Here is a 23,813-nt window from a genome sequence, read left to right as displayed (position 1 = left end):
CACCTCTCTCTCTCTCTCACACACACACACACACACACACATATATTAAACCAACAAGACAGAATAATTTGGTCATATAAACATAATTAAACACTTCCCGTCCCGTTTAAGATTTTCATCTGCATAAATATACGAGCAACATCAAAGGACATCCACATGAGAACAGAACATCTCATTGTTTTATAGTCACATTTGATCAAACATGATATTAATTATTCAGCTTAATCTCCTACCTTGAACATCAGAACGGCTCTGAATAAATTGACTGTTTTGTAAGACTGTCCACTTTTAAGAGTTGAGTATTTTCTATCAGAGAAGAGCCTAAAAGGTTTGGACTGTCTTGTCTAAAGGCAGTTTTCAGAGAGATGTCCAAATGTTTTGAGTGGCCACAGCACTGCAATAAATGTCAGTAAATGTCTGATTGCTCAACTTTGCTACTTTATAGGAACTCCTTTAGATAAGTGCTGATTTTTAGTATCCCATTTTTTTTGTTCCAAACATAATTTTATTTAGATTGTTATATATAAAATATGAACAACTGTTACTTTTTCTGGCTGAAATTTCGTAGAGAGGGATGGTAATTGTGAGAAGCCCAGATGCCATCTATTCAGTTTTCTCCTGACTTGCTGAGGTCGCTTCCTTGGGGTCTGGGGAGCACCATTTGGAGACCACGAATTCAGATGTCTGAATTCTCTAATTGTTAGGTGCAGGTAAAGAAGAAAAGATAGATGTGGTCTCTACTGATTCTTTCTTTATAACAGGGGCTTACCATGCCCAGATTAATTTAGTATTTCCTATTACACATTTTGACTGTAGAAGGTTAACACAAGAATATTCAGCCACTATAATGAAGTATTCCAGTAACATGGGCAGCTTCTAGCTATTCAATAGTCTCTTACTGAGGAATAGATTTACCTGAAAAGGAAGAGTTGCGAAACAATCATCCTGTCTCTGTACGGGATGCTTGAGTGGGCATAACAAGTTTGCAGTGTTTACCTGTGCATAACTGTGTCCTCATAATCCTATCTTCATTCATTTATCAACACTTTTTAAAATCCTGTATACCCTAGGACCACAGTGAGGGTTTAAAGACAAAAAGGAAATAAAAGAAGAAAAAAACACAAGGTCTGTAGGCTTTTGGCGCTCACACTACCTGACTTACTTTATACTGAAATATTTACAATTATAAAGGAAAAGTACCCATTGGCAGTGAAAATCATTCTTTATTTTCAAGTTGGCTAGAATTGCCAGAAAAAGAAAATGCTATGTTACAATGTCATTGAATTAATGATCCTCATTGCTTTAGTGATAAATTATTTTTTAATGTGATAGTTTCTACTATGAAATTTTCAGGCACTGATTGTTGGTATGAAAATAACTTATGCAAACAACCATTCTGTATTATTTATTGGTGTCCTCTAGCTGTCCCTTAATACTGTGTGTGAAATGTGGCCTGGGTACTTCTCAAGGAAAGGCTAGACATTTCTTTGAGTTATATTACATGAAGTCCAGCCTACCCAATTATATACTTGAAAACGTTGGATGGAAGACATGACCCATTTGTAGAAAACAATCATGTCCTTTGTATTGCTAGTAGCACCAATATCATGGTAAATAAATAATTGGTATTCAGTGCTTTATTCATTGGCTAATGGGTTGAAGCCCAAAACTATTGGCCATGAAGATCCTACAAAGAGGGCACTATTCTAAGAATCATGGTTTGAGGGTCATTAAGTTCTACAACTTTCACTGTCACTTCCAAAACCAGATATTATGCAAAGGCATTCTGTACAATTTATTTCCTGAACTTTTGCCAAAGAATATGATTTTCTCCTAATTCAAACACTATCAGCTCCAGTAAATGACAGTTCACAGCTGCTTTCTTAGCCTTGCTTGCACCCAAGTTTTCAGGAGGGCACACAACTGCCCTTAGACTTGGTTCTAAATTTTAAGGATTTGTGATTTGTTAGCTAGGATGACTCAGATGAAACCCCCTTCTAAAGAGATGACTCAGTGGTATTTAAAGAAATACTGTTATATTAACTGGGGGAAAAAAAAAAACTTTGATGAAAATATTCCTTCTTTACTGTATTAGGACCTTAGTTGACAGTATTGCTATCTGTGACCTGTGTTTGTATTTATTCTGATGCTATTGGTGCTTTAGGTGGTGGTTGCAAATTCAGTAATACATTACCTCTGACCTTGTTGATTCTTGATTTGGGATAATTTCCAAAGGGACTGGCTGAAGTTTACTTATTCTTGTCACCCAGAGAAATAGATTGCTGAGCTGAATAACAGTCTTAATAAGATCTCTAAAGTATTTTGATTGAGAAAGAAAATATACAGGCATTTTAAACATTTGTTAGGTTGAAAATCATTATTACCGGATCATTACCTGTACTTTTCCAGTTATTGGTTGTATGATCTTAATTCTCTTGTCTGTGAAACAGTGATCATAATAATACCTACTTCTTGGTGTTTCAACTCCTTCATCCATTAAATGGTGGTACTAAATAAGACTACATCATGGAATTGTAAGGGGTAGTGGGTTAGTAAACATAAAGTCCCTAAGCAGTACCTGGGATATCAGTTCTTTGAATGTTTTAACCATTTTTCTTTGAAAATTATTTTTAGTAGTGTGATTACTACTCTTTGTTAGTACTGTGAAACATTTTATTTCTGGGCCTTTTTTAAATATCACGGGAAAAATTGTCTAGACCTTTACTGATTACGATGATATGGATCAAATGTATGTATTTAACATTAACGTAAATATTCTAAAATAGACAATTCACTAATGTAGACTTCCCTGGCTTAATGAAATTTCCTCCCATTATTCTAGGTCTTATGCTAATAGTCTGAATTGCCCTCACAGCTTGTGCCAAGCATTATTATATATGTTAAAACATTGGTTGTATGCTGGAAAGTGCATCATAATGACAACTGTCATAACTTTTATTCCTAATGATTTTTCGAATTTTCTAATTCTTCTCCCTCTTAACTTTGTTAATTATCTTGAATACTCTATGGGAGTGATATAAGAGTAACTGTTAAACTTGCTTTGGGCAAATGTTATTTTAACTTAATCAGCATACATTCTTGTATAAGCACCTGTTTTTCATTGTTTTTTTTTTTTTTTTTTTTAAACCTAAAATTTTTTCTTTTGTTATACAGTTTTGTTGCCAATTTTAAAAAAAAAAAAAAAAAAAAAAAAGTGCCTTGCCTTTTTTCCCCTCTAAAAGCAAATTTCAAGAAATGGATCCCTGGAATTACAAACTTGAGCAGAGACACAAAGACCAAAACTGATCCTGGTGTTTTCATACCAGAAAAGCATCTGAGAGAGACTGTTATTACTTCCTGTTACCCAATCACTGGCACTACTTTTGTTCCTTCTCTTTATTGACCTAGTTCTTTGGCACTTTCTTTGTTTTTGTCAACTATGCCATATTCTTCCAATAAATTCCTTTTGTTTGTTGAAGTTAGCCAGAATTGGTTTTTATTGCCTGCAGTTAAATTCCCTAGTGGTATGGTGTCGCAAAAATAGACCTTGAGTTGGTGAGGATGCTGGGATCCCAGGAATTCATTGAATTTAGCCCTGTGAAACTACCTGAGATGGTCATAGCTGCTTCTTCTAAAAATGGAAATGTTTGGGCTTCTTGGTTTTGGAATTTCATTCTAGCTCGAATACAAAAAAAAATCATTGCTGGGATAAAAAAAAAAAAAGTATTAAAGATGGAAGCCCTGTGAGCAAACCAAAAGTACTTACATAAAGGAGGCACCCCACCAGGTCCAAATCAATGATTAAAATACCCTCTTGTGCTATCTTAGATCAAGCGAGCACTGAGGAAATATGTTGGAGGAAATGGCTTGAAGCATAGTGAGAGCATGGCCACATCAGAGAAATGGAGAATATGTGTAACTTTTCCCTCTGGAGGGGAAAAGAAGCATCAGGAATTATTATTGGTAGCAGCAAATAAAACTTTGCTCCTGAGATTTTTTTTTTCTCTCTAGCCTCTAACTTAAGCTGTAAAAGAGTAGTGAGGACAACTGCTCATTAGTTGTCAATTCTGAGCAAGAGCAAAGTCAGGAAACCAACCCTGAACTGCGCATGATATTGGCCCCCAAACCTTATAATTCTATCAAATTTTTTTTTTACCATGCTAACCTGTTTTATTTCATTTTTTTTGTTTTAAACCATTTTTTTGAGGTAGATGACCATATAAAAAGTTTCACATATTTAAGGTATAAATTCGATGAGTTTGTGGTAAGTATAAACCTGTGAAACCATCACCATCATCAAGGCTGCAGACCTGTCCATCACCTTCCAAAGTTTCCCATGCCTTCTTTATTACTATTATTTTTGTGTGTGGTAAGAACAGTTAATATCTACCCTCTTAGCAAATTTTAAGTATGTGATATACAGTATTGTTAACTATAGACATGATGCTATATAATCCATCACCAGAACTTCTTTATCTTAGAGGACTGAAACTATGTACCCTTTTCCTTTCCCCAGCCCCTGGCAATCGCCATTCTACTTCCTGCTTCTGTGAATTTAACTATTTTAGATTCCATGTGTAAGGAGATTATGGGGTATTTGTCTTCCTGTGTCTGGATTATTTCACTTAGCATAATGATCTCCAGGCCCATCCATGTTGCTACAAATGGCAGGATTTTCTTGTTTTTAAAGGCTGAATAATATTCCATTGTAGGTGTATACCACATTTTCTTTATCCATTCATCCAATGATAGATAGATTATTTGCATATATAGGCTATTGTGAATAATACTGTGATGAACACGGGAGTGCAGATATCTCTTTGAGATACTGATTTCGGTTCCTTTGGATGAGTACTTAGAAGTGAAATTGCTAGATCATGGGGTAGTTATATTTTTAATTTTTTGGAAACCTTCATATGGTTCTCCATAATAGCTGTAGCAATTGATATTTCCACTAATGTGTGCCAGGGTTCTCTTTCCTATTCCTCTTTGCTGAGATTTTTTTTTTTTTTAATAACAGGCATCCTATTATGAGTGAGAGATCTCATTGTGGTTTTGATTTGCATTTCTCGTAGCTACTGATGTTGAACACCTTTTCATGTAGCTGTTGGCTCTTTGGAAAAATGTCTGTTCAAATCCTTTGCTTATTTTTCAGACAGGTTATGTGTGTTGTGTGTGAGAGGGGTTTTTGTGTTTTTTTTTGCTATTGGTTTGAGTTCCTTATATTCTTTAGGATATTAATCCCTTATTCAATAAACGGTTTGCCATATAAGTAAATTGGTTGAACATATGAAGATTTTCTACCATTGTGTAGTTTGCCTTTCCATTTTGTTCATAACTTCCTTTGCTGTGAAGAAGCTTTTTAGTTTGACATAATCCCACTTGTTTGTAGTCTATGCTTTTGTTGCCTATATTTTTGGTCTCATATAAAAAAAAGGTATCACCAAGACCAATGTCAAGGAGCTTTTCCCCTGTCTTTTTTTCCTAGGAATTTTACAATTTCACTTTCGACATCTAAGTCTTTAGTTTGAGATGATTTTTTTTTTTAAAGATTTTATCCACCCACTTGAGAGAGAGCACAGGAATGGGAGCACAAGTGTGGGGAGGGGCAGAGGGAGAGGAAGAAGCAGACTCCTGCTAAGCAGGGATTCCAATGTGGGGCTCCATCTACAACCCCGGGATCAGGACCTGAGCCAAAGGCACACACTTAAAGGACTTGAGCCACCCAGGTGCCCCAAGTTTGAGTTGATTTTTGTATATAAGGGTCCAATTTTATTCTTTTGCCTGTGGATATCCAGTTTTCTCAACTGTGTTTATTGAAGAAGGTATTCTTGTCTGTAGGAGGTTGCCAAAATTGGTGTTTCTGTGTGGTGATGAGTGTTGGAACCTCTTATTCCACCATCTTGTTGATATCATTCCTCAAATTGTTGATAAAATCTTTTTTTTTTTAAAGATTTTATTTATTTGACAGAGAGACACAGCGAGAGAGGGAACACAAGCAGGGGGAGTGAGAGAGGGAGAAGCAGGCTCCCTGCTTGGCAGGGAGCCTGATGTGGGGCTGGATCCCAGGACTCTGGGATCATGACCTGAGCAGAAGGCAGACGCTTAACAACTGAGCCATGCAGGCGCCCCTAATTGCTGATAAAATCTTATTATCAGTCTTGAGTTATCAATATCTGTGATGAAAGGAGAAATTGTTACTTTTTAAAAAGGAAGTTTTTACTTAACCTTAGACTCATAAATTACTAGGTGCTTCCACCATTGTTTCAGAAATAAATTGTTCCAGGGAAGGAGATGGGGTAGGAAAGCACAGTCATGTACTATATGTCCTTTTTCTAAGATGTACTTTTTAAAAAATGCATTTTAAAGGATGTTAAAAGGAAAATATTTTAAAACTGGGTCTAGTATTCATTTATTAATATATGTATATATGTATGTATTCGCCTGTACTGTTATTGATGTACATCTAATAAAAAATATCTTAGGAAATGTTCAGCAAATATAGGACATAAATATGTACATAGAGATATAGCTATAAAGCTATAAAATATACATAATTCACTAATATGCACAGAGCAAACTACTGAGTTAACACCTGCTTTTGGAAATGGGAAATTTGAACTTCTATGAGGTAGAACAAAACTTCCAAAATAGAGCTAATGGAAGTTCTACATCAATGAATCCAACTGAGTTCATTTAAGGCAGTATCTTAGGAGGAATGACATAGTTTGTAGAACTCATGGTATCTTGAATAATATCAAGGGCTCAGTAGGTATTCAGCCATCTAAGCTGATGATGATGATTCAGCCACATCGGTGTTTAGTCATATCACCTATAGTTTGGAAATGATGATGCCATCATCCTTCATTTTCACTTTGCTGGGATATGCTAAATTGTTACTAAAACAGTATTCATCTTATGCTGTAATTAATCTAAAACACATGCATCTCATACCTTATTAATATTTGTAACCCAAATAACAAGAGGACCTCATTTTAAGTCAATCTTAACTATATGTAAATCCCACAGCAAAAGCACATGTAACAAAATTTTAACAAGGAATTGATACTTAAAATAAGTGTATTCATGTTTATTTTAAATACTACTTATTGACTAAATTATATATTTTGAGAACATAGTACTGGAATACTTCCTAGTTTAGAAAGTTTTACCATATTCTCTCTTGTGCTGTCTTGTTCTGTCCCACGCAACCTGACTCTACACAACCCTGAACTGATATAGGAAAGAGAAGTTAATTCTGAATCTGCAACCTTTGAGGCTACTAGCCTAGCTACTTACACGACTGGTTCAGCAAGAAGCACAGAAAAGGATAGAGAATGTGTACAAGAATAATTCTTTTGTTTTTAGAAGAATGCTCAAAAGTTCACCTAAATTAATTTTAAGGAAGGCAGAGCAGAGCAGAAGGGCTGCATGTGCTCTTAGTTTCCCTGTGCAAAAGAAGAGAAAAAGCTCTCTTCCTACCCTCAACAAACTTTTGGAAGACTTCCTGACTTCCCTTATTAATGCTGGTCTTGGATCATCAGATCAGAGAGTTAGAACAGTGACTGAATCTTTTATATCCTCAAATCATTTATCATTGATCTGCCATTTCCCCTTTAAAAAAAAACAAACTGGGTAATACCTGAACTATGGAAAAACCAAAATAAAAATACATAAAACATTCCAGTCAGAATTTTGGTGCTTGACATCTTGTTTAACATAAAGATGGAAATCTAAAGAAAAGCTCATATCTTTCTTTTAGAAACAAAATAACTACACAAACATAAAAGTGATCAACAGTGCCCAAGAAATCACCTAGGGCCAGGAATACCAAAATTCAGCTTCTTTTTATAAATTCAAAATCAGGTGACAGAATCATAAAAATTGGTGCTCATTAGGATGATACCAAGGTGCTTCCAGATCAGAAGTATCCAGAATGCATGGAGTAATATTCAGTCTAAACTTTGCAATAAGGCAAGGAAGGAAACTAATAGATTTTGGAAAGATTTGGTAGTCAAAATTGAAATAAAAATGTTAGTTTTCAGTTAACCAGGTTGCCTTAATCCATGAACATTTTAGTTTTTAGATTGAAAGTATGAGAGTAAAGGGCAGTTCTAAAGTAAGAAAAGTAGAAATTTCCAGTAGACAACTTCTTAAATGTCAGTTCTGTTTTAATTATTTTTCTTTAGTGATTCAATAATTCTGTACATCACCTGGTGATCATAGAGACCTGCTCATCGAGATTTTAATCCCCACCACTTATTAAACCCATCCCCCCACTCCTCTCCCCTTTGGTAATCATCAGTTTGTTTTCTATAATTAAGAGTCTGTTCATTGATATCTCTCCTTCTCTTCCCCTCTGCTTGTTTGTTTTGTTTCTTAAATTCCACATATGAGTGAAATCATAGGGTATTTGTCTTTCCCTGACTGGCTTATTTCACTTAGCATTATAGTTTCTAGCTCCATCCATGTCTTTGCAAATGGCAGGTTTACATCTTTTTATATAGTTGAATAATATCCCAGTGTGTGTGTGTGTGTGTGTGTGTGTGTGTGTGTCACTACTTTATCCATTCATCAGTGGATGGTTGCTTGGGCTGCTTCCATATCTTGGCTATTGTAAATAATGCTGCTGTAAACACAGGGGTACATGTATCTGTTTGAGTTAGAATTTTTGTATTCTTTGGGTAAATACCCCGTAGTACAGTTGCTGGAACACAGGGCAGTTCTATTTTTAACTTTTTGAGGAAACTGCATACTATTTGGCAAAGTGGCTGCACCAGTTTGCATTCCCACCAACAGTGCAAGAGGGTTCCCCTTTCTCTACACTCTCACCAACACCTATTGTTTATTGTGTTGTTGATTTTAGCAACTCTGACAGGTGTGAAGTGATACCTCATTATAATTTTGATTTGCCGTTCCTTCCTGGTAAGTGATGATGAATATCTTTTCCTGCTTCTGTTGGCCACCCGTCTGTCTTTGGAGAAATGTCTGTTCATTTTTTTTTTTTTTTAATTAGAGTATTTGGTTTTTGGGTGTTGAGTTGTATAAGTTATATATTTTGGATACTAACCCTTTATCAGATATGTTATTTGTGAACATCTTCCATAGGTTGCCTTTTAGTTTTATTGATTCTTTTGCTGTGCAGCTTTTGATTTTGATGTAGTCCCAATAATTTATTTTTGCTTTTTTTCCCCTTGCTTCAGGAGACCTATCTAGAAAAAAGTTACAACGGCTGATGTCAGAGGTTACTGTCTATGTACTCTTCTAGGATTTTTACAGTTTCAGGGCTCATATTTAGGTCTTTAATTGATTTTAAATTTATTTTTGTATATGGTATAAGAAAATGGTCCAGTTTTTGTTTTGTTTTTTGCATGTGGCTGACCAATTTTCCCAACCCTGTTTGTTGAAGAGGAATTTTCTTGTTGGATGTTCTTTACTACTTCATTAAAGATTAATTGACCATATAGTTGTGGGTTTATTTCTGGTTTTCTACTCTGTTCTATTGATCTATGCGTCTGTTTTTGTGCCAGTACCATACTATCTTGATCACTACAGCTTTGTAATATAACTTGAAGTTTGGAATTGTGATGCCTCTAGCTTTGCTTTTCTTTTTCAAGACTGCTTTGGCTATTTGGGGTCTTTTGTAGTTCCATATAAGTTTTAGGATTGTTCTAGCTCTGTGAAAAATGCTGTTGGTATTTTGATTGAGATTTATTAAATCTGTAGATTGCTTTAGGTAGTATAAACATTTTAACAATATTTTTTCTTCCAATCCATGAGCATGGAATGTCTTTCCATTTTTTTTGTGTCATCTTCAATTTTTTTCATCAGGGTTTTAGAATTTTCACAGTACAAGTTTTGCACCTCTTAGTTTTATTCCTAGGTATCTTCTGGTTTTTGGTGCAATTATAAATGGGATTGTTTTCCTAATTTCTTTCTGTTGCTTCATTATTGGCATATAGAAATGGAACAGATTTCTGTACTTTGATTTTGTATCCTGCAACTTTATTGAATTCACTTAGCAGTTCTAGCAGTTTTCTGATGGTATCATGTTATCCCTGCAAATAGGTAAGGTTTTACTTCTTCCTTACCAATTTGGATGCCTTTTATTCCTTTTTGTTTTCTGATTTCTGTGGCTAGGGCTTACAGTACTCTGTCCAATAAAGATGGTGAGAGTAGACATCCTTTTCTTGATCCTGACCTTAAGGGAAAAGCTCTGTTTTTCCCCATTAAGGATGATGTTAGCTGTGAGTTTTTCATAGATGGCATTTATTATGTTGAGGTATGTTCCTTCTAACCCTACTTTGTTGAGGGTTTTTATCACGAATGATGTAATTTGTCAAATGTTTTTATTACATCTATTGAAATGATTATATGGTTCTTATCCTTTCTCTTACTGATATGATGTATCATGTTGACTGACTTGTGAATATTGAACCACCCTTGCAACCCAGGAATGGTGAATTTTTTTTTTTTTTAATGTATTGTTGAATTCAGTTTACCAGTATTTTGTTGAGGATTTTGGCGTCTGTTATCAGGGATATAGGCCCATAGTTCTCTTTTTTAGTGGTGTCTTTATTTGCTTTGGGTATCAGGGTAATGCTGACCTCATAGAATGAATTTGGAAGTATTCCTTCCTTTTCTATTTTTTTGGAATAGTTTGAGAAGAATAGGTATTAAATCTTCTTTAAATGTTTGGTAGAATTCACCTGGGAAGTCATCTGGTCCTGGACTTTTGTTGGATGTTTTTTGATTATCGATTCAATTTCTTTGCTGGTTATTGGTCTTTTCAAATTTTCTATTTCTTTCTGTTTCAGTTTTGGTATTTTACATGTTTCTAGGAATTTGCCCATTTCTTCTAGGTTGTCCAGTTTGTTGGTATATAGATTTTCATAATCTCTTATAATCCTTTGTATTTCTGTGGTGTTGGTTATTCTCTCTCATTTGTGATTTTATTTATTTGGGTCTCTCTCTCTCTCTCTCTCTCTCTCTCTCTCTCTCTCTCTTTGTTGTTGATAAATCTGGCTAGGGGTTTATCATGTATGTTGATTTTTTTTTTTTCCAGAGAACCAGCTCCTGGTTTCATTGATCTATTGTTTCTTATTTTTGATATCCTTTATTTCTGCTCTAATCTTTATTATTTCCTTCCTTCTGCTGGTTTTAGGTTTTGTTTGTTTGTTTTTTTTTCTAGCTCCTTTAGGTGTATTTGAGATTTTTCTTCTTGAGGTAAGCCTCAAGCTATGGACTTTCCTCTTAGAACTGCTTTTGCTGCATCCCAAATGTTTTAAACTGTTATCATTTTCACTTGTTTCCATGTATTTTTTTTAAATTTCTTCTTTGATTTCCTTGTTGACTAATTCATTGTTTAGTAGCATTTTGTTTAACTTCCATGTATTTGTGTTCTTTCCAGATTTTTTCTTCTTTGATTTTTACTTTCTAGAAAAAAGAAAAAAGCGGTCAGGAAACTCAAAGTAAAAGGATGTAAAACATGAAAACATATGCCTAAAACATGGGGAGGGGTAAAGAATGGATTCAAATTGAATGACCATCAATTTAATATAGATTGCTATATGCACAAGAGGTTATATACAAACTTAATTGTAATCATATATCAAAACCCACAAATATGCAAAGAATAAAGAGAAGGAAATCCAAATATATCACTAAAGAAAATCAGCAAAACAGAAAAGAGAGAAAGAATCAGAGAAAATCTTTAGAAACAACCATAAGTAAGAAAATGACAATAAATACATATTAATAATTACTTTAAATGTAAATGAACTAAATGCTCCAATCAGAAGATATAGGGTATCAGAATGGATAAAAAAACAAGACCCATCTCTATGCTGCTTACAAGAGACTCATTTTAGACCTAAAAATACCTGATGCTGAAAGTGAGGGGATGGCTTTTTTTTTATAGAAATACTCATTTTTACTGTGTTTCTTTTGTGTTTCTTACCTTCATACTATTACTTTTGGTCTCTCCACTTAGAGTCCCCTTTAATATTTCTTGAAGGGCTGGTTTAGTAGTCATGAGCTCTTTTAGTTTTTATCTGGGAAACTTTTATCTCTTCTTCTATTCTGAATGATAGCCCTGCTGGATAGACTATTCTTGGCTACAGATTTTTCCCATTCAGCACATTGAATGTATTGTGACATTCCTTTGGGCCTGGAAAGTTTTTGCTGAGAAATCTCCTGATAGCCTATGAGTTTTCCATTGTAAGTTACTATTGTCTTTTTTCTTTCTCCTTTAAAATTTTTTCTTTAATCGTTATATTTTGCCAGTTAAATTTTAATATGTCTTGGTATGGGTCTGCTTTTGTTAATTTTGATGGGAGTTCTCTATGCTTCCTGAATCTGCATATCTGTTTCCTTCCCCAGATTAGGGAAATTTTCATCTATTATTTCTTCACATACATTTTCTGCCCCCTTTTGTCTCCTCTTCTTTTTCTGGGACTCTTATAATAGGAATGTTAATATGTTTGATGAAGTCACTGAGTTCTCTTAGTCTATTCTAATTTTGTATAATTATTTTTTTTCTCTTTTGTTCAGCTTGATTACTTTCCCTTACTCCATCTTGGAGGTCACTGATTCATTCCTTCTGTCTTGGAGGTCACTGATTCATTCTTCTGCTTTTACCAGCCTGCTGTTTATTCTATCAAGTGTGTTGCTCATTTCATGTACTGAGCCCTTTATCTTTGCTGTGTTATTTCTTATCTCTGTGTTAAGGGTCTCATGTCTTCCACTCTTAAGTCCAGTGAGTTTCCTTATGATCATTACTTTAAATTCTCTATCCAGCCTGTTACTTACATCTGCTTTGCTTGGATCTCCAGCTGTCGCCTTGTTCTGTTCTTTCATTTAGGTTAAATTCCTCTCTCTTCTCATTTTGTTTAAGTCTCTTTGCCTGGTTTTCTGTGTTAGGAATGTTTGCTACATGTCCTATTTGTGAGGGTAATGGCTTTATGAAGAAGAGGTCCTGTAGTGCCCTGCAGTATAATGTCTCCTGTTCCTTAGGGCCTGGCTCTTCTGAACGTGTTTCCAATGTGTCCTGTGTCTGCTCTGCTGTTGTGTCCTGGCCACTTTATTCTTCAGGCCAGTCATCTGTAGAGGCTCTCTTTGCCTGTTGTGAGCAATGTTTGGTCGCTGGCCTGATGTGTATGTTTCAACTAGGTATGCTCTTGTCTGTTTGTGAAATGATACCTCTTGGCCCTGTAACTGAGGCTCTGCAAAACTCCCGGGGTGGGGAAACATGGTGTTGGCAAGGGTTTGGGTTGGTCTTCTTGGGGGAGGGGGCCCACCATGCTGGGACTGAGGCAAGCATGTCTGGGGAGGGTGGTTCCTCCAGAGTGCAGCTGGTGTAAGAAAATCAGTGTGGGCGCTATGCTGGTTCCCATAAGTGGCTCTGTATTAATGCTGAGGGGCAGGAGAGGAAAATGGCACCTGCCAGTTCCTTTCTTCCCAGAAGGGTCTCTCCATGAACACAGTCTCTCTGGAACATATTTATAGATGAGCAAATAACCTCCCCACTATGTGCCCCAGGCACTCTTCAGATTGCTATTTCCACACTGTATATCTGCAGGCTGTTTGCCCTGTCTTTTCTCCAAGAGCAGCCCCAATGTCCTTTGAGCTCTCCCAGAACCAAGCTGGCTGACATTTAAAACTCCAGGTTTTAAGCCCCACTGGTTATAAGAACTTGTAAAATTTGGCCCCTCTCACTTTCCAAGCCAATTGCTGTGGGAATTCATTTTTTTCCTGTCCACTTTTGTCCTTCTCCGTGACTGTGGCTCCTTCCCCACCTCAGCAGTCACATCTGTTTCTCTCCCAAACCAAGTCTCTGAATGTCCTATCTTCTTCCCTGTGGTCTCTTCTCTACCTTTATTTTCAGAGTTTGTTCTGCCAGTCTTTAGGTCAGTTTCTGGGGTATTTAGGATGATTCGATAGTTAACTAGTTGTAAATGTGGGATGAGGTGAGCCTAGGGTCCTCCTGCTCTGTCATCACCTTCGTACTCCTGTTTTAGTTATTCACGAAAGCTGGGCAAGTCACTTCATATCTATTAAACAAGGGGTGTAGACTAGCAGTCACTTCCAGATCTAAAAATTAAATGATTTTAGAGCATTTTCAACATCCTATTCTTCCTTGTTTTACAGAACCTCTCTGCTTTATAGACTGTATCCTTTTTTAGAATAGGCAGGAGGGAGTTTTCAGTTTTTAGTAGATAGAGCAATGCTAATGTACTAAAGATATAGACTAGTTCTTGTCATTAATTTAAAATAGCAGTACTCTAGGGGCACCTGGGTGGCTCAGTTGCTAACCATCTGCCTTTGGCTCAGGTCATGATCCCAGGGTCCTGGGACTGAGTCCCACATTGAGCTCTCTGCTCAGTGGGAAGCCTGCTTCTCCGTCTCTACTCCTCCTGCTTGTGTTCCCTCTCTCCATCAAAGAAATAAATAAAATCTTAAAAAAATAAAATAGCAGTACTCTAGATAAGATTTTTAATTTTCTACACTCTAAACATATTGCACTTTACGTTACCAAAAATTTAATACTTTATAAATAAAATATTATTAAAATCACTGAATTTTCATGGCCCATTTAACAAACAATAAAAATAAGTTTTACAAGTATAATAATAGCTTTTCTCCAACTCTTGTTGAGTTGAACCTTCTTACTTTCATACATTATTTGTAAATGTAATCAATTATAAACTCTAAAATTCAAGGGGCAAGATAATTTACACAGGAAAATTGCAATACCATTCATATTTGAACTCGTTATAAGACAAAGTACTTCCTTTATTTTGGCTTACATAAAAGGCAATGAAGTCAGCTTAGAAAAGTTGTATGGGAGAAATCAGATTGAGGAAAGAAAATACCAAGTATGTTAGCTGTGAGTATTCTATCCAAAAGAAGAGACTAATGCTGTTGGTTGCTGCCACTTCTCATCTCCCTTTGTCCTTGTTAGCAGAACTTGAGTTGAGCATCCATGGATATGTGACCTACTCCTGGATAATGCACTTGAGGAAAAGTCCTTTGGAAGGCTTTTAGGAAATAATTCATCTGAAAAGAGAGAGGGAGAAGGAGAAAAGGTGGGAGAGACAGAGAGAAAATCCCCTTAGCTCTGTTTTTACTACATGAGATCTATGAAATGGTGGTAACCATCTTGTAACATGAGTAGACAAGGGAAAGGATTACGGCAGTAATCCAATGGGATGGCAGAGCAGGAAAATAAAAAGTTTGTGTTCTTAGGTCACTGAACCAATCCCTGAACTACCTGTCTTTGGATTTGTTTTGAGGGAGATAATTTTACTTACCATTTAAACTATTATAGTTGACTTTTTTTTTTGCTTGCAGAAAAAGGGTTGTGACTCCTCCATCTCTAGCTACTAGCTCCCCTTTGGCATCATTTTATCCTAAAGCCCCCACCAACATGCTTGCAGTTACTTCTGTAGGATTGTTTTGCATCAAGGGACCTGGGTGGTTGGGGTGTGTGTGGGGGTCTTTTAGTTCCAATTTTTGCTTCCTGTTATATTTTGGAGCAGTAGTTCTCTCCATTCAGAATATGTATGTACTCAAAACATTTAATTGAATATGCTATAAAAGAAACAAACTAAGGAAGTTTAATGATTACAATCATAGCAATAGAGTTATCTCTAATATTTTGTAGCAAAGAAAAGGTGAGTAGATAACATTCACTGTGGTGGTTATTAACCAGTGCTTTAAAGAAAGTGACTAAAGATGATTTACTGAGGACTTACCATTAATTCACTACATACTATCATGAATGAGTCATTTAAGTTGTTGCTTCCACATTTACACTATCTTGCCCCATCGGTGCTGATTTTGTTTGTTGTCATCTTAGTCACTTGTTTAGTTATTTTTGGCTCTCTTGTATTTTCTAATAATTCTTAATAGAGTTTAGTTAGCTGAATACTTTTGTTGGATAATGTATACATGAATGCATCTAAGGGTTGGACAGAGGATTTTTATTTTTGCTAATTAGTATAAAACTTGCCTTTGGTTTTTCTCACATGATCAGTTAGTATTTATTTTTGCATTTCAATTGATTCTTTCTCCAGAAGCCATCTCTATTTTGCAGGCTATATAATGGAAATATCAGATAATTCTAGCTCTTGCCTCCAGTGCTTCACTCATTCATTCATCCATTCAAATATATAAATATATATATTTAAGATTTTATTTATTAGAGAGAGAGCACAAGCAGACAGAGCGGCAGGCAGAGGAAGAGAGAGAAGCAGGCTCCTCACTGAGCAGGGAGCCCGATGCGGGGATCGATCCCAGGACCCTGGGATCATGACCCGAGCTGAAGGCAGCTGCTTAACCAACTGAGCCACCCAGGTGCCCATCCATTCAAAAATATATTTTGAACATCTAATTTGTGCCAGTCATAATGTTTAGTGCTGGGACATAAAATAGTGGAGAAACTAAATTCATTTCATGCCCTCATAGAGCCTATAATGTAATGTTATAAACTCATATCAGGATTTCAGCAGGATTTGGCCTAAGTGATGACAAATATACTTTTTTGGGGGACAAATAATTATTTAGCATCTATGTCCATGACTACTCCTTTTCAGTTGGTTGTGGAATATGCATTACTAAAACCCAATTTCAAAATGGTAGAAAGTAAAGCTTCTGTGCAAAAAACCTACTTGAAGTTAAAAAATATATATATATTGTGACCAGAGGATGCATAGGTATGTATTCCAAGGTATCAGAAAAGCGTAGAGAGTGCTATGCTAATCAACTGGATACTCCTTAATCTTTTCATTTGAACTTTCAATAGATTTTAACACAGTTGAAGACGTCATCCTTGATAAATTTTCCTTGGCTTCCCTTACACCGTATTGAATTTTCTATCCATCTTTCTGTCTATCTTTGGCTTCTCCTCCTAAGTACTTTTGAGGATCATCTTCCTTTGTTGGCTTTCTTTCTAGCTTACATCCTTTACAAACTAAAATTGGGCAATATTGGTCACTCCTATGACTTCAGTTACTGTTTGTGAGTCATTGTTTCCCAACTCTATATTTGCAGCTTGTTTTCTCTCTTGAACTTTAGTCAAGACCCATACATCCCACTGCTTATTTAATACCTGATTTGTATGTCTGCTTGATCACTGAAACATCAACATGTTAAAAATAATTTCTTTAGCCTCTTCCTCCTCCTATGCTTGTATCTAAACCATCACACACCTATCCAAAATGTTACCAAGTACTTTCTTTTCTATTTCTTTAACATTGCTCAGTTTCAACCACTTTGTTCTATCTTCCTATTCATTACTCTAAGACATATCCTTCATCATCACTCATCTGATTAGCCTCCTAACTGGTGTGTCTCATAGTCATGACTCTCTCTAACCTGTTCTCAACTTGGAAGGCTAAGTGAATGTATTGAAATACAAACCTGATTTATTCTCTGCATGGTTGAAATCTTCTGGTGCTCCTTATTTTAAGGTACAATCCAATTTCTTAGTATGACTTCACAAGTTAAAATCAGGCCCTCCTAGTTTGTATTTCTCTCCACCTTCCACAATGTACATTGCTATGAATTATTTGGCAGTTTCCTGAACATATGTTACCTTGCCTTCAAAACTTCGCAGGCATGTTTCCTGGAACATATGTTTATTTTCAGTCTGCATGAAGTTAGCTTTATGTGTCCTTGCAGTGATTCTCCATAGTACTCTCTACTTGTGTCACACTGTATTGTAGTTGCCATACTTGCCTTTATCCCTTACTGGAAAGTATTATCCAAAAGAGCAAGGACTAGGTCTGAATTATTCAAAACTCTATCCCCTGTACAAAATATGGCACAAGATCAATACTTATTCATTACTTGTTTAATGGAAGTATGAAAATTAAATCAAATATTAAATCAAATATGGAGTGATTAATATGCTAGCATTGAAATGTTGCTCTTCCCATTTTTTTAAAGTTCAATAATACTCAGCATAGAGAGATGCTCACAATGTTTGTTGAATTATTGAATTTTTAAAATCTGGAACTCATGGATCACATTACCGATTTTTTTTCCTCCCTTAAGCAATCAATCAATCAGTTTCTCTCTTGTTCATGCTTAATAAGTACATGATTTTCCAAGTGAAGTTAGTGGAAGGTATGAAATCATTTATGTTCATTTTTTTCCTCAATGAATTCCTCTAGTCAGTGTTTTCCCCTGGGGGAGATTTCCTAGTGTATAGATAGAATGTTAACCTGGACTGCCATCTTCTTTAATTCTAGATGAAGTATGGCTCTCAGATCTCCCACTGGAGGAGAAGGAAATACACAGAGAGTGGACCAGAAGTAGCGGGGAAAGAGTTGAGTGAGAGAATTTAGATGATGATGTGTGATGATATCCTTTATTTCCTTGTGGTTCCTACCCTCTCTAATCCACAAAGCAGCCCTTCTAGTAATAGCTCTTCACTTTTGTCAAAATTTAGATGTTCCACATGGCTAAGGTCAGTGGCTTGCAAAGTGGTCTGCAGAATGACTGTGCCAAGGGTCAGGAATCTATAATTTTTTAAAGTTCCCTGAACAGCTCTGCATTGACTATATAGTTTCTTTCCTGCAAACTACAGACTAGATCTGGGCACCAATAGAGAGAAATTCCCAATAATTTGCAGCACAGGTTACTTGCACAACTTACGAATTACTGTAAATTATTTCTATCTACTTAAAAAAGAATCGACGGGGCACTTGGGTGGCTCAGATGTTTATAAATGTCTGCCTTTGGCTCAGGTCATGATCTCCAGGTCCTGGGATCAAGCCCAATGTTGGGCTCCCAGCTCAGTGGGGAGACTGCTTCTCCCTCTCCCTCTGCCTCTCTCCCTGCTTGTGCTCTCTCTGTCTCTGTCTCTCAAATGAATAAATAAAATCTTAAAAAAGAAAAAAACAAGAGAATTATACCTCTACGTAGAAAATTTAAAGTGGAAAAGACATTCTTTAGGATTTGTAAACATTTTATTTATATAGTGGTCTATGTATCTACCTGTCTCATTTCCCATTACACAACTGCATTGATAACAGTAATGATATCTTGTTTCTTTTGTATCCTATCTAGCAAAATGCTTGGCACATAGTAGGTTTATAACTAAAATTATTTTGAAATGGAAAGGGTTGATGGTAATTCTCCTTATGATCTTTTCCTGCTTTATAAAAAACTTATGCTAGGTGTGTGGACCTTCAAGCAATCCTGCAAGTACATAGTAGGTTTTTTCTTCTGAATTAATTGCTCTTCTAAACTTAAACAGTGTTCTCTTTACTGAAGTTATTTAGTGCATGGTTACATCCCCCACTATACTTTTAAAATCTCAAGGGCTGAAGTACATCTTTGTACCCTCAAAGCACAGTGGCTTCATTAATAGGAAAGACTCTATTGAATTGATTGATTGTCATAAAGAAAAAGACAAAAGTGTTTTTGGTGCCAATCTATAAAATCAGGTTGTAATTGCTTGTCTCCTGTAAACTTGCCTTCAGAACAGTTATTTGTGCCCATTATATACCCTTCTCTCATATTCATGATGGACAACATTAGTCCTTGGATGGATCACTGAATGCTATAATCAGAAATTGGCAACAAATTTTGCACTCAGTTCTTCATTATACTTTGATATTGGAAGGAGAGTTTCTTCTAAGTCTAAATAAATTATAGCTACTGGCTCTCTTTTTGCCAAGTCCCACGAATACTCAATTACCCAGGAACTGATTCTATAGTTTTCAGGTTATACAGGCCATTACCTCTTCCCTTCATACTTCTTGATGTCTACCTTTGCACCATTTCACTGCTCATTAGAGTGTCTGGAGGAAGAGAAAAAACTATTTTGAGAAGGCAATGAAGGTGAAACTCAGGTTGGCCATTTTGTACTTGTTAGTAGTCCTGATAAAAGATTTCATGGGACATGTGATTAGTGAAAACTAGTGGGATAAAGTCTGGACTATGCTCTCTATATGTGGGTTTGGCTACTTATTAGTCCTTCTATCTTCAATTATCTTGGAACAGTTTGAGTTTGCTCACAAAGAAAGTTGTTCAAGGAAACAAAATCTTTTTCTCATAATTTATAGACATATAAATGTACTTTCTTTAATATCAAGCACAGCTGAGTTCATGCTATTTGGTGAGTTAAAAAATACAGTGTTTGTGGCAGGATCACTCTCATTTGTCAGAGGGCATGATGAACCATATAGAATCCTTTGGAATTTTCATCTGAAAGATCTGTCTTTTGCTTCAAGAACTTTGATCACGTGGAATTCCCTATTATAACTTCATCTTCATGTCCTATGGCAATTAACATGGATAAACTATATTTTGAATTTTGATTGAGCATACTTTTTACCTGTATACAAAAATATAAAAAGAATCCATATATCTTTATTTCTGTGTTCTGATGATGGGATAGGACTTCCTGTATCTCTCATTCTGATGTAAATGATCAGTGAGGTGGAAACTTTCTATATACAGTGAAAATGGGAATTGAACACTGATGGAAGGCATAATTTATGATTCATGGGATAAATTATGGTGAAATACTGCAGAAAGCAGTGCCTACATATTTTTTGTGCAATTCATGTGGGAAGCAAACATGGGCCACAATTTGTTTTTATGTTGTTTAGATCCTGAATCACAGAACTGGCTGCATTGTTGTGAAGAAGATGGTCTTTGAATGGTCTTTGTCCTTTTTAAGTTTTTTTTTTTTTTCATTACTACACAATCTGGCATTACATTCTTACTGAAAAAGTTAAGGGAATGATCAGAGGATCTTCTAGAAGGCCATTCATCTCATTTCTCTAGAAGGGCAACTAGAATTTTACAAGGTCCATACTTCTTAGAAGTGCCATATGTATTTTTATTGTCTTAAATATGTGGAATTGAGAATAAAGGTCTCAGATTATTGTTTAAGCAATATTTTGGTCTTGTACTGCTTAAGTAAAAAGTGGTTTTGCTTTTATTTTTTCTTTACAAATGTATCAAAACAAGGTCCTCAAAAGCCCACATTCCTTTTTTTCTATTTTTAATTCTGTGTTATATTTTACTATTTGCAGTGCTTCTTCTCTTTAAGCATGTATTACATTGATACTCCTCTTTAGAAAATGTGTGCTGGTGTTTCAATTAGTTTGCCATAATCTGGGTTTGATCAATCTAGTTATAAAATAATGGACATAAGGGCTAGAACATATATAAGTCATAAACCAAGTGTCAAGCTTAAGTAGCCAGGAAACAAAACTTCTCACTTTGTTTTCATAAGTACTGAGTACCTATGGGTTACTTGGTGTTTTCCTTTAGATCTTTCCTCCTTTCATGACTGGGGCAGTGATGTTGAGCATCTTCAACTCCTCCCTGTAGCCTGATTCTACTCCCCTTTGCCCTACCCTGTTCAACAAACTTTCCTTCTTTACATAATTCATAAGGGATTATCCCATTCCCTACTCCTTAATACCCATAGAACTGTTCAGGCTCTATTTGATACCCTCTTGACTATTTCAACCTCAACTTCTTCAGACCTCCATTTCCTCCTTAAATGCTTAGGATGGCATTCCCAAAAGTGCTCTATAGAGTAGCTATTCTGTGATGCCTTCTGGTAACAAAAAGTTTCAAGGCTAAGAAAGTTTGTTAAGTACTACATACTTTATATGTTTCTTTGACACTTAAAAAAAATTAGTACGTTATAAAATCAGAGATAACCTGCAACAAACCCATTGACTTTGTAAACCTTTGTTTAATGTTTTTCTAGTCTTTTTTTTTTTTTTCTTTTGATCTTTTTTCAAAGCATCTGATAATGTCTTCTGTAGACTCTGGAATCTACTACTTTTGAGTTCTGTGAAGAAAACTTTTCTCAGTCACCAAATTGGTGATCTTACATAAATTTGAAAACATAATATTTTCCCTCTTCTATTAACATAAAAAATAGATCCTCACAACTTGGTTATATCTTTTACTAAAGAGTTAAAAACATCACAACCTCATTTTTCTCCCACTGTTCCTGTTTGGAAAGTTGGATCACACATAGATGGGTAGTTCTTGTTAAAGAGTATGGTAATTATTTTGAGAGCACTGAAAACACACATTAAGGAATGCCATTTATCAACAAGGGCATGATTCAATTATTAAAACAAATAGAACACCAAACAAATTTATTAGATGTAGTGAGGAGAATGCCCTGGGATAAGAGTGAAGAAACAGGATGACGGGGATCTACAACAAAGCCGTTTTAATAATCTGGGAGAGAGTTTTAGGTTGCATTGACTAGGATGATAATGTTATGTGAAACTGAGATAAGTGAACAGATTTTAGAGATGGTAAGAGGTAAAAGGAACATTAGGTGAGTACATGGAGGGTTGACTAAGAGGCAGAGAGATGAAGGTAAGAGCGCTACTATATTTCTGGCTTGAAAGAGTGGTTATTACAACTAGAGAATAACCAGAATTGGAGTGGGTATGATATACAGAGAACTATAGATCAAGTTTTGGCCAGGTTGGATCAGAGCTGCTTTTTAGGATTTAGGGGTAGAGCTGTCAAATAGGCAATTGGATATACTGACTGTAAGAGTGATCTACTGTAGGGAAAAAAATGAAAACAAATGGGATTCATGAGAGTATAGATGGCTGTTAAATTCAGGGCCAAATGAGAGGTTTTTTAATCTTTAGAAATAAACATTTTATATTTTTTTTCCATTTTACACCTTCATTTCATACACCATAAAATTATTGAGCTACACTAACAAATACAACATTTCTTGCTATTAGTGACTGACCTCCTATGAAGATTTATATGCAGCTAAGTGGTAATTATCCCCTAAAATATACCAAAAATTTTCTAACATGATGATTTTAATGTTTGATTTTAATACTTGTTATCAGTGCATTCAGCAGAGATGATTGCTATTTTTTGGAAATAGGTTTTAATAAACCCAAACACCTTTACTTTGCTGTAAATGTAAGTCCTTCACTTGTGTATTAGCTATGATGCCCTCTATCCTACTCAAGGACATTGCTGCAGATCTCCTGTCTGTTGTCTGAATCATCATTTTTCCCCCTTTCCACTAGATCGGCATCTGTGTGGTTTTGCACTGGATCAATTTGGCTAAACTGTAACTAAGTTTCTCAGAAACCTCTTCTTTGTATGGTTCAGGGTAGAGAATTTTGCATGAGATTTGGAAAAGTTGAAGTAGAGCAGCAGATGTCATTCTTCAGAGGTCATTGGGAACAGTTTTGGTGTGAGACAGGTGTATATGTTCTGGTAGGTTCTAGATTTTCTTTGTTCTCCTTTGTGGTGTGAAACAGATGCAGAAGTTCTGGCAGATTCCAGCTTTCTTCCTTCTTCCCTTCTTGGCTCTCCTCCCTGGCCATCAACCCTGTTGGCCTCCAGGCCCAATACCAGATGCAGAGGGTAAATTTCATAGTCTTCTCCATTAGTTCTTCATTATGGTCTTATTCTGACACCTGGCCATCCTTGGCTTTCCAGCTTGCTTTTCAAGCTTTGATTATCCAACCACCTTGGTGGTTTGGGAAAGCTGGTTAGTGTTTCACTCCAACTCTCTTTTGGGTTTTTGGATACTTACTTTCTCAGCTTCTTCCATAAATGTGTGCAGTTGGATCAGTTGGAGTTCTCCAGAGAAACAGAACCAATACATATCCTACATACAGCATATAATATATATATAATTGTATTGTTCTGTTTCTCTGGAGAATCCTCACTGGTAGGTGCTATGTAAGTATGTATAGAGGTGGACATGGGTGTGAGTGTAGGTACGTGTGTATATATATATAAATGTATCCAACTGGTTCTATTTCTCTGGAGAACCC

The sequence above is a fragment of the Callorhinus ursinus genome, unplaced genomic scaffold (genome assembly GCF_003265705.2).
Source record: "Callorhinus ursinus isolate GAN/ISIS: 27379988/994484 unplaced genomic scaffold, GSC_fseal_2.0 scaffold42, whole genome shotgun sequence".
Taxonomy (NCBI): Eukaryota; Metazoa; Chordata; class Mammalia; order Carnivora; family Otariidae; genus Callorhinus; species Callorhinus ursinus.
The sequence above is the reverse complement of the archived record's forward strand: the minus strand, read 5'-3'. Positions refer to the sequence as shown.